The sequence below is a fragment of the Ranitomeya imitator genome, chromosome 1 (genome assembly GCF_032444005.1).
Source record: "Ranitomeya imitator isolate aRanImi1 chromosome 1, aRanImi1.pri, whole genome shotgun sequence".
In the NCBI taxonomy this organism is placed as follows: Eukaryota; Metazoa; Chordata; class Amphibia; order Anura; family Dendrobatidae; genus Ranitomeya; species Ranitomeya imitator.
Genome location: NC_091282.1, coordinates 639,536,318 through 639,548,616, shown reverse-complemented (window position 1 = coordinate 639,548,616; position 12,299 = coordinate 639,536,318). Strand labels below are relative to the sequence as shown.

The 12,299-nt window shown below is 51.0% G+C and overlaps 1 protein-coding gene across 1 annotated transcript in view; it reads right to left on the bottom strand.

Annotated features, from left to right (window-relative positions):
• The window catches only part of LOC138638312 (uncharacterized), a 129,534-nt gene that overhangs the window by 44,515 nt on the left and 72,720 nt on the right, over positions 1-12,299 (bottom strand). The gene's annotated exons all lie outside the window — the stretch shown is intronic.

The window sequence follows — 12,299 nt, the reverse complement described above, 5'->3', positions numbered from 1 at the left end:
AGCAGCAGAGACCTTGGCCGTGCTCACTTGACTGTGTATGATGAAAGAAACTCTCTAGAGTTTCTCTCATCACACACAGTTGTCTGTGCACGGCAAAAAGTCCATTTCCTGACCATAATGTGTTTTTTTTAACAGTGGACAAAGTAAAAACATGTTGGCGTTCGATGAAGGACCGCTTCAACAAGGACCTGCGCCAAGAGAGTCGTGTTGCCAGTGGTTCAGGAGCAAGGATCCGAACTTACAAGTATCATCGAGTTCTGTCATTTTTAAGACCGGTCCTTGCCCAGAGAACGTAAGTATTTCTCACATGCTTTCGGTTGCATTGTATTGACATAATCTGTATTTTTAAATTCCACAGGATTTAGCTCTGGTTAATTTTTGGTATTAATTTTCTGTTTCCTTTTTTCACAGCACATACAGCACGACTGTCGGCCCAGGTTCTGGAGCGGTCCTTCATCTGACAGCCACGGACCCGTCCCAGCCATCCAGCAGTGCAGCAGCAGGTGGGCCTTCCACACTAACTGGAGACCAGGGAGCTGGTCCATCAGGTCTTCCCCTTTCGCAGTCCTTTTCCACTGCCCCAATTTTTTGGGGCTCATCCTGGCAGCAGCAGAGGGCTTCGGACAGGTCACTCATGCCCGAGTTTTTGCACTTGAGCTCGGTTTTACATGAAGCAATTATGGCTTTAGGTGACCGAATGGATGTTTCTCATAACCTCTTGAATGCCCGTATCCAGGAGGTCACCAAAAGCCTTGATTAAGTGAAAGCCGACCTCCAGAGGCCGGCTCATCATTTTTTTAAACCAAATTGAGCAGGGCATGTCGGAACACCTTACCCCTGATCTCCAGCTCAGTGTGATGCAGGCCTGCAATGCTGCTTATGTGCAGGCTATGCAGAAGAGTCGGTATTTCCAGCAGACAGTGGCGGTATATCCAACTGTGCCGTCACTGTCACGATTAACCTCAATGCCGACCTCTACTGCATACCACTGCACGGCCACCTCAATTCCTTCCACAGGCGGACTCCACTACAGCGCCAACACCATGACGAGTGCAGTTGGACATCCCACCGCCACCACCGTGACAACCGCTGCTCTGGCTTGGACCTCCTCCACTGACACCACGATGCAGCAGGACCCTGGCGTGGCTTTTCGGACCGGCCCCACCACGATGCAGCAGGACCCTGGCATGGCTTTCAGGACCGCCCCCACCACGATGCAGCAGGACCCTGGCATGGCTTTCAGGTCCGCCCCCACCACGATGCAGCAGGAACCTGGCATGGCTTTCAGGTCTGCCCCCACTACGATGCAGCAGGACCCTGGCATGCCTTTACGGACCGGCCCCACCACGATGCAGCAGGACCCTGGCATGGCTTTCAGGACCGCCCCCACCACGATGCAGCAGGACCCTGGCATGTCTTTACGGACCGGCCCCACCACGACGCAGCAGGACCCTGGCATGGCCGTTTGCTCGACGAGTGTTATGGACTGTGAGACAGTGCAGCCGGACCCTGACAGGTCACCCGCCACCACGCCACGGCATATGAGCCCACCAAGACGTCCCCCTACCAGGCAAAACCAAAAAAAACTCAGAAAAAAAAACCTCTTAGTATTCCTCCCCCTTCACCTACCGATGTGTCTGTATTGTCAGTTTTGTCTCACCCTTCCAGTGCGTCTCAAGCCTCTCATGTGTCAAGCCCCATCCCCAAACTTCCAGACCCTTCTAGTTTCATTGCCCCTTCTCCTGCCAGGCCTCAGTTAGCCAGGCCTCAGTTCTTCACACCCCCCCGTTTACATCACTCTACCCCAAGCCGGCGCGGTAAAAAAAAATAAGTTTTTGACTTTGTTAACAAAATAAAACAAGTTTGATTTGCCACAATTATGTTTGGTTTATTGTGTCTATCGCCGCCGGCAACACACACCGTGTGCCAAGAAACTTCGCCACACACTTATTTTTTGCGCCACAACATATCTCCAGTAGTTAAAAATACTGCAGCTATATGTGTGTCTTTAGTATACAGATATGAGGTGGGCCCAAAAATATAGCATGTATCTCCATAATCTCTTTTTGTCTATGACTAGTGTGGCAGTATGAAGAGAAAATGGTGGAAATACAGTGCAGTCCTCTACTGAACAGGTCAGGTGTCCAAAAACTCATTAGTTATGACACCTGACCTGTTGAGTAGATAACTGCCTTGTATAACCACCATTTTCTCTTCTTTATACATAATCTATTACACACAAATTGAGGGGACAATGGTTGTCACACGCTATATATCTATGCTCACCTGCACAGGTGTCAGAAATAGTGAATTCATGAGCCTGTATATGTTTATCATGAATTCATTATTTCTGACACCTGACTTGATGAGTATAGATAGCGTGACAGTGATTGTCTCTCTATTTTGTGTCCAATGGATACATGAGAAGAGAATCATGACGCAATGACGTCAACAAGCTTACCAATAAAGCAACATGGCTGCCATTACTAGCAGTATGTGGCCAGTGTTTTATATCAGTATTTGTAAACCAAAACAAGGAGTGGAACAATTAGAGGTAAATTATGATAACATAATAACTAGCACCACTGCCTGTATCACCCACTCCTGGTTTTGGATTACAAAAAATGATATTAACCCCTTAGCGACCGCCGATACGCCTTTTAACGGCGGCCGCTAAGGGTACTTAAACCACAGCGCCGTTAATTAACGGCGCTGTGGAAAAAGTAAATAGCGCCCCCCAGAGTCGGATTTTCTCCGGGGTCTCGGCTGCCGGGGGTAGCCGAGACCCCAGAGAACATGATGGGGGGGGGGTTTAACCCACCCCGCATTTGCGATCGCCGGTAATTAACCGTTTACCGGCGATCGCAAAAAAAAAAAAAAAACGCGATCTCTTTTTAATTTCTCTGTCCTCCGATGTGATCGCACATCGGAGGACAGAGAAAAGGGGTCCCAGGTAGCCCCCCAATACTTACCTATCTCCCCCGATGCTCCTCGTGGCTCCCGGTGGGCGCCGCCATCTTCAAAATGGCGGGCGCATGCGCAGTGTTAGGACTGGCGGAACGCACCAAGACAGATGATAAAGGTGCGTTCGCAGTCCGGGGTCCACCGTGCAGGTGAGAACCTGCTGCTAGCAATTTGCAGACCATATGGCGGTACACTAAAGTATACACGCGTGGGTTAAACCTCACCCAGCGTGAAGAAAGCGATCCTGTTAATTCACAGGACCGCAGTACCGCACTAGTGCGCGAGCAAGTGGTCAGCGGACTTAACCCCAGAAGGGCTTGGAGCCCGATTAGACCCTTGCTGGCGTAACACCGCAACTGGGTGTGTAGAGAACCTTAAGAAATCTATGTGCACAAGAGTGCGAGCGATGCCGCACTAACGGACGCCACTAACCACCCAGACTCGGGTATGGAAAGCGCAAGGCAGGCGCACGGCGCCGTACTGGCAGGCACAGCTACAGGACGCTGTGATGTGTGTTTAGTGCTGTAGGCTAAGTCGGGCGCTAGATAGCAGCCATACACCTTCCGCGAACAGACATTCAATAGGGTAGGGGTTTCCAAGGACGACTTGCACTCACAACATACACACATAAGCAATTGTAAGACAATACTAGCGCATGGCCGTGCGGTCATGCGCAGTTTATATAGCAGCAGCACAGGAAGTGGCCACAGCACTTTTGCCCTTCTAGGACCTGCCAAGAGGACCAATGGAATGTGCTGCAGAGCCTGAGCACATGACCCTCGATCTCCAACGGGAGACCTTACGCTGGGCATGCTCAGTACATGCAGACAAGGACTTAGTCCCAGAGAAGTCCGCTCGCTGCTGACCAGCACTGACTTTAATGGCAGAGACTGGAGAAGCAGCACTAACTCAGAACAGAGTGAGAATGAGCAAGACGCTGGGACCGACGTCCTTGCTGAGCAGGCTCCACTGCGGCTGGACAAGAATGGGAGACCGCAGCGGAAGTGGCTCGAGATTCCCCCTGTGCAGAAGCGGGAACTCGACCCCTAACATTACCCCCCCTCCTAGGGCCCCCCCCTCCTTGGGCCTCGCTACGTTCGAAGGCAGCAATGAGCTGCGGAGCCCGAATGTGCTCAACAGGCTCCCAGGACCTGTCCTCGGGGCCATAACCCTTCCAGTCCACCAAATAAAATTTTTTACCACACACCACCTTGCACCCCAAAATAGCGTTCACCTCATAATCGTCCGTAGACGAACCCGATGTCCCAGCAGATGACTCGGAAAACCGGGACATATACACGGGTTTCAAGAGGGACACATGAAAGGTGTCGGTGATACCCAGGCGTGGTGGAAGGGCCAAACGATAGACCACAGGATTAACCTGCTCGAGGACCTTGAATGGACCCAAGTAGCGAGGAGCAAATTTAGTGGACTCAACTCGCAGCCTGATGTTACGGGCGGAGAGCCACACCAAGTCGCCAGGGGCAAAGGTCGGAGCGGGGCGCCGATGAGCATCAGCGGAGGACCTCATTCTCTCCTTAGAGGCCCAAATGGCATCCTGAGTGCGGTCCCAAATATCCCGTGCCTCCACAGCCCAGTCTGCCACCCTGGAGTCGGCGGAAGACACGGGCATAGGCACAGGTACCCGTGGATGCTGACCATAGTTGAGGAGGAATGGGGTTTGTCCAGTGGAGTCGGCTAGGGCGTTGTTCAGTGCAAACTCTGCCCATGATAGCAAGGATGCCCAGTCATCCTGCCTGGCTGAAACAAAATGTCGCAGGTATGTGACCAAGGTCTGGTTGGCCCTCTCTACCAACCCATTCGTCTCGGGATGATAAGCGGAAGAGAGATTCAACTCAATACTGAGAAGACGACAGAGCTCTCTCCAGAACCGAGACGCAAACTGGGGACCCCGGTCACTGACAATTTTGTCTGGCATACCATGTAGGCGGAAGATATGTCTAATGAACAACGCTGCCAAGGCCCGTACAGAAGGTAACCGCGGCAGCGGCACCAAATGCACCATTTTTGAGAAATGATCGGTGATGACCCAAATGATGGTACAGCCGCGAGACTTGGGCAAACCCACAACAAAGTCCATCCCGACCATCTCCCAGGGCCTATCTGCCACCGGCAAGGGATAGAGCAAACCAGCTGGCCTTTGACGCGGAGATTTATTTTTGGCGCAGTAGACACACGCCAGAACATAATCCCTGACATCCCGGACCATATGCGGCCACCAGTACGTCCTCGCCAGTAGCTCAGATGTCCTCTTTGTCCCAAAGTGTCCACCCACCCTGGACGAATGAGCCCAAGAGAGAACCTCCGGTCGCAAATTAATGGGCACAAAAGTCTTGCCCGGAGGCACAGACTCTAGCGAAACCGGCGCCACGGTTCTCAGGCTCTCGGAAGGGACAATAAGCCGAGGCTCCTCTTCCTCCTCCTCAGTTGACATAAGGGAGCGAGAGAGAGCGTCAGCACGGATATTCTTCTCCCCGGCGAGATAATGAAGGGAAAAGTGGAACCGGGAGAAGAACAGGGACCATCTGGCCTGGCGAGAATTTAGCTGCTGGGCTGTCTGCAAATAGACCAAATTTTTGTGGTCCGTGTAAACTTGGAAGGGAAACCGCGCACCTTCCAGAAGGTGTCTCCACTCCGAAAAGGCCAACTTCATTGCTAGCAACTCCCTGTCCCCGATGGAGTAGTTCCTCTCCGCTGGCGTGAAGGTCTTGGAGAAGAAGAAGCATGGATGCTTCTGACCTTGAGCATCCTTTTGGTAGAGGACTGCTCCAGCACCAACGGACGAGGCATCCACCTCCAGTAGGAATGGCTTATCCACATCGGGACGATGTAAGATGTGAGCGCTAGCAAAGTGGGACTTAATAGAAGTGAAGGCCTTGGAGACCTCTTCCGACCACAATTTGGGATTCGCTCCCTTCTTGGTGAGGGCTACCAAGGGAGCTACCAGAGTTGAGAAGTGGGGAATGAACTGGCGGTAATAGTTTATGAACCCCATAAAGCGCTGCACCGCTTTAAGAGAATGGGGCTCTTGCCAGTCCATCACAGCCTGTAGTTTGGCAGGATCCATAGCCAATCCCTGGGCGGAGATGATATAGCCCAGGAAAGGTAAGGACTCCTGCTCAAACACACACTTCTCCAACTTTGCGTAAAGAGAGTTTGCCCGTAGGAGGTCGAAGACTCTGCCAACATCTCTCCGGTGGGAGTCAATATCTGGAGAAAAGATGAGAATATCATCCAGATAGACTACAACCGAGGTGGAAAGCATATCCCGGAAGATGTCGTTGACAAAGTCTTGAAAAACGGCAGGTGCATTACAGAGCCCGAAGGGCATCACCAGATACTCATAATGCCCATCTCTGGTGTTAAATGCCGTTTTCCACTCGTCCCCCTCACGGATGCGAATCAGGTTGTAAGCACCCCGCAGATCTAGTTTCGTAAACACTCTAGCTCCCCGAAGCCTATCGAAAAGCTCAGATATCAACGGCAAAGGGTACTTGTTCTTAACTGTGATAGCATTAAGACCCCTGTAGTCTATGCATGGACGTAGTTCTCCATTCTTCTTCTGCACGAAGAAGAACCCTGCCCCAGCAGGTGACACTGACTTCCTGATGAACCCTCTTGCCAGATTCTCTTGTATGTACTGAGACATTGCCTCCGTTTCCGGGAGAGATAATGGATAGACTCGACCCCGGGGAGGCTCAGCACCAGGCAAGAGATCGATAGGACAGTCATAGGGGCGATGGGGCGGAAGGGTCTCCGCCGCCTTCTTGGAGAACACGTCTGCATAAGACCAATATTGCTTGGGGAGAGAGGATAGATCTGCGGGTACCTCAGTAGTAGCAACCTGAACGCACTCTCGGTGACACCTACCCCCACATGATTCACCCCATCCCAGAATTCTGCCTGAGGACCACTCGATGTGAGGAGAGTGGTACCGTAGCCAAGGTATCCCCAACAGGACCTCATCAATACCCTCAGGAATGACGAGCAGAGAAATAATCTCCTGATGGGATGGCGACAGGGACAGAGTAACAGGGATGGTCTGATGTGTTATCTGTGCGGGGAGTGTCGACCCATTCACCACTCGTACCGTTACTGGTTGGGATAGCATAACCAGGGGTATTGCGTGACGTTGGGCGAAGGCAGAAGACATAAAATTGCCCTCCGCCCCAGAATCCACACAGAGGTCTACCGAGTGGGAGGATGAGCCAAAGGTAATTGTCCCCTTAAAGGACAATTTGGAGGCAAACGTCGCAGTGTCTAGTGCACCTCCACCTACTACCACTAGACGCTGACATTTCCTCGACCGCTGATGACATCTGGTGGCAAGATGTCCTGACTGTTGGCAAACATGGCAACCCTGGAGTGCACGAGCAGTCTGGGACTTAGATCCCGCTCGTGACACCACCTTAGGTTCCTGGAACTCAGGAGCCTGAACTGGAGATTCCAAAGGTTTGGCGAAGGTGGGAGCCAGCCGAAACCTCTGCCTACACTGGGCTCGCTCTAACCTCCGCTCGTGAAAACGGAGGTCAATGCGAGTAGATACTGCTATCAACTCCTCCAGTGTGGCGGGAATCTCCCTAGTGGCCAGAGCATCCTTAACGTGGTCAGCCAGCCCCCTCCAAAATATAGGGATAAGGGCTTTATCCGACTACTCCAGCTCAGATGCCAGAGTGCGGAAATGGACGGCAAAAAGGCTGACCAAGGACGAGCCCTGAGTCAGTGCCAACAGTTGGAGCGCCGTGTCATGGGTGACACGAGGTCCTAGAAAGACCTGTTTCAGAGTGCTCAGGAATAACGGAGCACTCTGCACCACATGATCGCCACGCTCCCACAGCGGCGTAGCCCACTGCAACGCCCTGTCCGACAATAAGGAAATTATAAAGCCCACCCTAGCCCGCTCTGTAGGGAAACGAGAGGCCAGAAGCTCGAGATGTATTGAGCACTGACTCACGAAACCCCTACAGGACTTACTGTCACCAGAAAATTTCTCTGGTAGCGGGAGGCGAGATAGCGTCGGTACAGGAGCGGCAGTGGACAAGGTAGCTGCAGCCACACTTGCAGCCTGAACAGCGACAGCAGTAACATCCACAGCTGAGGTTGAACGCTCAAGAGCCGCCAACCTTCCCTCCAGCTGCTGGATGTACCGCTGTAAACGCTGATCGTCCGCCATTTTACTAGCCAGACCCTGGCGCTAGTATTCTGTTAGGACTGGCGGAACGCACCAAGACAGATGATAAAGGTGCGTTCGCAGTCCGGGGTCCACCGTGCAGGTGAGAACCTGCTGCTAGCAATTTGCAGACCATATGGCGGTACACTAAAGTATACACGCGTAGGTTAAACCTCACCCAGCGTGAAGAAAGCGATCCTGTTAATTCACAGGACCGCAGTACCGCACTAGTGCGCGAGCAAGTGGTCAGCGGACTTAACCCCAGAAGGGCTTGGAGCCCGATTAGACCCTTGCTGGCGTAACACCGCAACTGGGTGTGTAGAGAACCTTAAGAAATCTATGTGCACAAGAGTGCGAGCGATGCCGCACTAACGGACGCCACTAACCACCCAGACTCGGGTATGGAAAGCGCAAGGCAGGCGCACGGCGCCGTACTGGCAGGCACAGCTACAGGACGCTGTGATGTGTGTTTAGTGCTGTAGGCTAAGTCGGGCGCTAGATAGCAGCCATACACCTTCCGCGAACAGACATTCAATAGGGTAGGGGTTTCCAAGGACGACTTGCACTCACAACATACACACATAAGCACAGAAGTGGCCACAGCACTTTTGCCGTTCTAGGACCTGCCAAGAGGACCAATGGAATGTGCTGCAGAGCCTGAGCACATGACCCTCGATCTCCAACGGGAGACCTTACGCTGGGCATGCTCAGTACATGCAGACAAGGACTTAGTCCCAGAGAAGTCCGCTCGCTGCTGACCAGCACTGACTTTAATGGCAGAGACTGGAGAAGCAGCACTAACTCTCAGAACAGAGTGAGAATGAGCAAGACGCTGGGACTGACGTCCTTGCTGAGCAGGCTCCACTGCGGCTGGACAAGAATGGGAGACCGCAGCGGAAGTGGCTCGAGATTCCCCCTGTGCAGAAGCGGGAACTCGACCCCTAACACGCAGTGCGCCCGCCGGCCGGCCCCGCGGGAATCTTTGGGGTCTCGGCTGCCGGGGGTAGCCGAGACCCCAAAGAGCATGATCGGGGTCGGTTTTACCGACCCCTGTTTTGCGATCGCCGGTAATTAACTGTTTACCGGCGACCGCAAAAAAAAAAAAAAAAAAAGTCAAAGTGTAATTCTCTGTCCTCTGATGTGATCGCATATCAGAGGACAGAGAAATAGGGGGATTCGGGGACCCTGCCATACTCACCTGTGTCCCTGGGGCCTCCTGCTGCTCCTCCTGGCCGCCGGCAAAAGAAAATGGCGGGCGCATGCGCAGTGCGCCCGCCATCTGTCTTCATCTGCCGGCCGGCAGGAGAAGAGCAGTTGGGGCTAAAATTAGGGTTAGGGGTAGGGTTAGGGGTAGGGTTAGGGCTAGGGGTAGGGTTAGGGCTAGGGTTAGGGCTAGGGGTAGGATTAGGGTTAGGGCTAAATTTAGGGTTGGGGCTAAATTTAGGGTTAGGGTTGGGGCTAAATTTAGAGTTAGGGTTGGGGCTAAATTTAGGGTTAGGCTTCTTTCACACTTACGTCGGTACGGGGCCGTCGCAATGCGTCGGCCCGACATACCGACGCACGTTGTGAAAATTGTGCACAACGTGGGCAGCGGATGTAGTTTTTCAACGCATCCGCTGCTCAATCTATGTCCTTGGGAGGAGGGGGCGGAGTTACGGCCACGCATGCGCGGTCAGAAATGGCGGATGCGACGTACAAAAAAACTTTACATTGAACGTTTTTTTGTGCTGACGGTCCGCCAAAACACTGATCCAGTGCACGACAGACGCGACGTGTGGCCATCCGTCACGATCCGTCGGCAATACAAGTCTATGGGCAAAAAACGCATCCTGCGGGCACATTTGCAGGATCCGTTTCTTGTCCAAAATGACGGATTGCGACGGATGCCAAACAACGCAAGTGTGAAAGTAGCCTTAGGGCTAGGGTTGGGGCTAAAGTTAGGGCTAGGGTTGGGGCTAAAGTTAGGGTTAGAGTTTGGATTAGGGTTAGGGTTTGGATTAGGGTTGGTATTAGGGTTAGGGTTGGCATTAGGGTTATGCTTGGGATTAGGGTTAGGTTTGGGATTAGGGTTAAGGTTAGGGTTGTGATTAGGGGTGTATTGGGATTAGGGTTAGGTTTGAGGTTAGGGTTGAGATTAGGATTAGGGGTGTGTTGGATTTAGGGTTTTGATTAGGGTTATGGTTAGGGTTGACATTAGGGTTGTTTTGGGGTAAGGGTTGTGATTATCGTTAGGGTTAGTGATTAGGATTATGGATCAGGTTGGGATTAGGGTTAGGGGTGTGTTGGGGTTAGGGCTGGAGCTAGAATTGGGGGGTTTCCACTGTTTAGGTACATCAGGGGGTCTCCAAACACGATAGCCAATTTTGTGCTCAAAAAGTCAAATGGTGCTCCCTCCCTTCTGAGCTCTGCCGTACGCCCAAACAGTGGGTTACCCCCACATATGGGGCATCAGCGTACTCGGGATAAATTGGACAACAACTTCTGGGGTCCAATTTCTCTTGTTACCCTTGTGAAAATAAAAACTTGGGGGCTACAAAATCCTTTTTGTGGAAAAATATATATATATTTTTTTATGACTCTGCATTATAAACTTCTGTGAAGCACTTGGGCATTCAAAGTTCTCACCACACATCTATATAAGTTCCTTGGGGGGTCTAGTTTCCAAAACGGGGTCACTTGTGGGGGGTTACTACAGTTTAGGTACATCAGGGGCTCTGCAATCGCAACATAATGCCCACAGACCATTCTATCAAAGTCTGCATTCCAAAAAGGCGCTCCTTCCCTTCCGAGCTCTGCCGTGCGCCCAAACAGTGGTTCACCCCCAGATATGGCCCATCAGCGTACTCGGGATAAATTGGACAACAACTATTGCAGTCCAATTTCTCCTGTTACCCTTGTGAAAACAAAAACTTGGGGGCTACAATATCTTTTTTGTGGAAAAAAAAATATTTTTTATTTTCACGACTCTGCATTCTAAACTTCTGTGAAACACTTGGGCATTCAAAGTTCTCACCACACATCTAGATAAGTTCCTTGGGGGGTCTAGTTTCCAAAATGGGGTCACTTGTGGAGGGTTTCTACTGGTTAGGTACATCAGGGGCTCTGCAAACGCAACATAATGCCCGCAGACCATTCTATCAAAGTCTGCATTTCAAAACGGCGCTCCTTCCTTCCGAGCTCTGCCGTGCGCCCAAACAGTGGTTTACCCCCACATATGGGGTACCAGCATACTTAGGACAAATTGGACAACAACTTTTGGGTCCAATTTCTCTTGTTACCCTTGTGAAAATAAAAACTTGGGGGCTAAAAAATCTTTTTTGTGGAAAAAATTTTTTATTTTTATTTTCACGACTCTGCATTATAAACTTCTGTGAAGCACTTGGGCATTCAAAGTTCTCACCACACATCTAGATAAGTTCCTTAAGGGGTCTAGTTTCCAAAATGGGGTCACTTGTGGGGGGTTTCTACTGTTTAGGCACATCAGGGGCTCTCCAAACGCGACATGGCGTCCAATCTCAATTCCAGCCAATTCTACATTGAAAAAGTAAAACGGCGCTCCTTCACTTCCAAGCTCTGCCATGCGCCCAAACAGTGGTTTACCCTCACATATGGGGTATCGACGTATTCAGGAGAAATCGCACAACAACTTTTGTGGTCTAATTTCTCCTGTTACCCTTGTGAAAATAAGAATTTGTGGGCGAAAAGATCATTTTTGTGTAAACAAAAGCGATTTTTTTATTTTCACGGCTCTACGTTATAAACTTCTATGAAGCACTTGAGGGTTCAAAGTGCTCACCACACATCTAGATAAGTTCCTTATGGGGTCTAGTTTACAAAATGGTGTCACTTGTGGGGGGTTTCCACTGTTTAGGCACATCAGGGGCTCTCCAAACGTGACATGGCATCCAATCTCAATTCCAGCCAATTCTGCATTGAAAAAGTCAAACGGCGCTCCTTCACTTCCAAGTTCTGCGGTGCGCCCAAAAAGTAGTTTACCCCCACATATGGTGTATTGGCGTATTCAGGAGAAATTGCATAACAAAATTTATGGTTACATTTCTGTTTTTACACTTGTGAAAATAAAAAAAATGGTTCTGAATTAAGATGTTTGCAAAAAAAAGTTAAATGTTCATTTTTTCCTTCC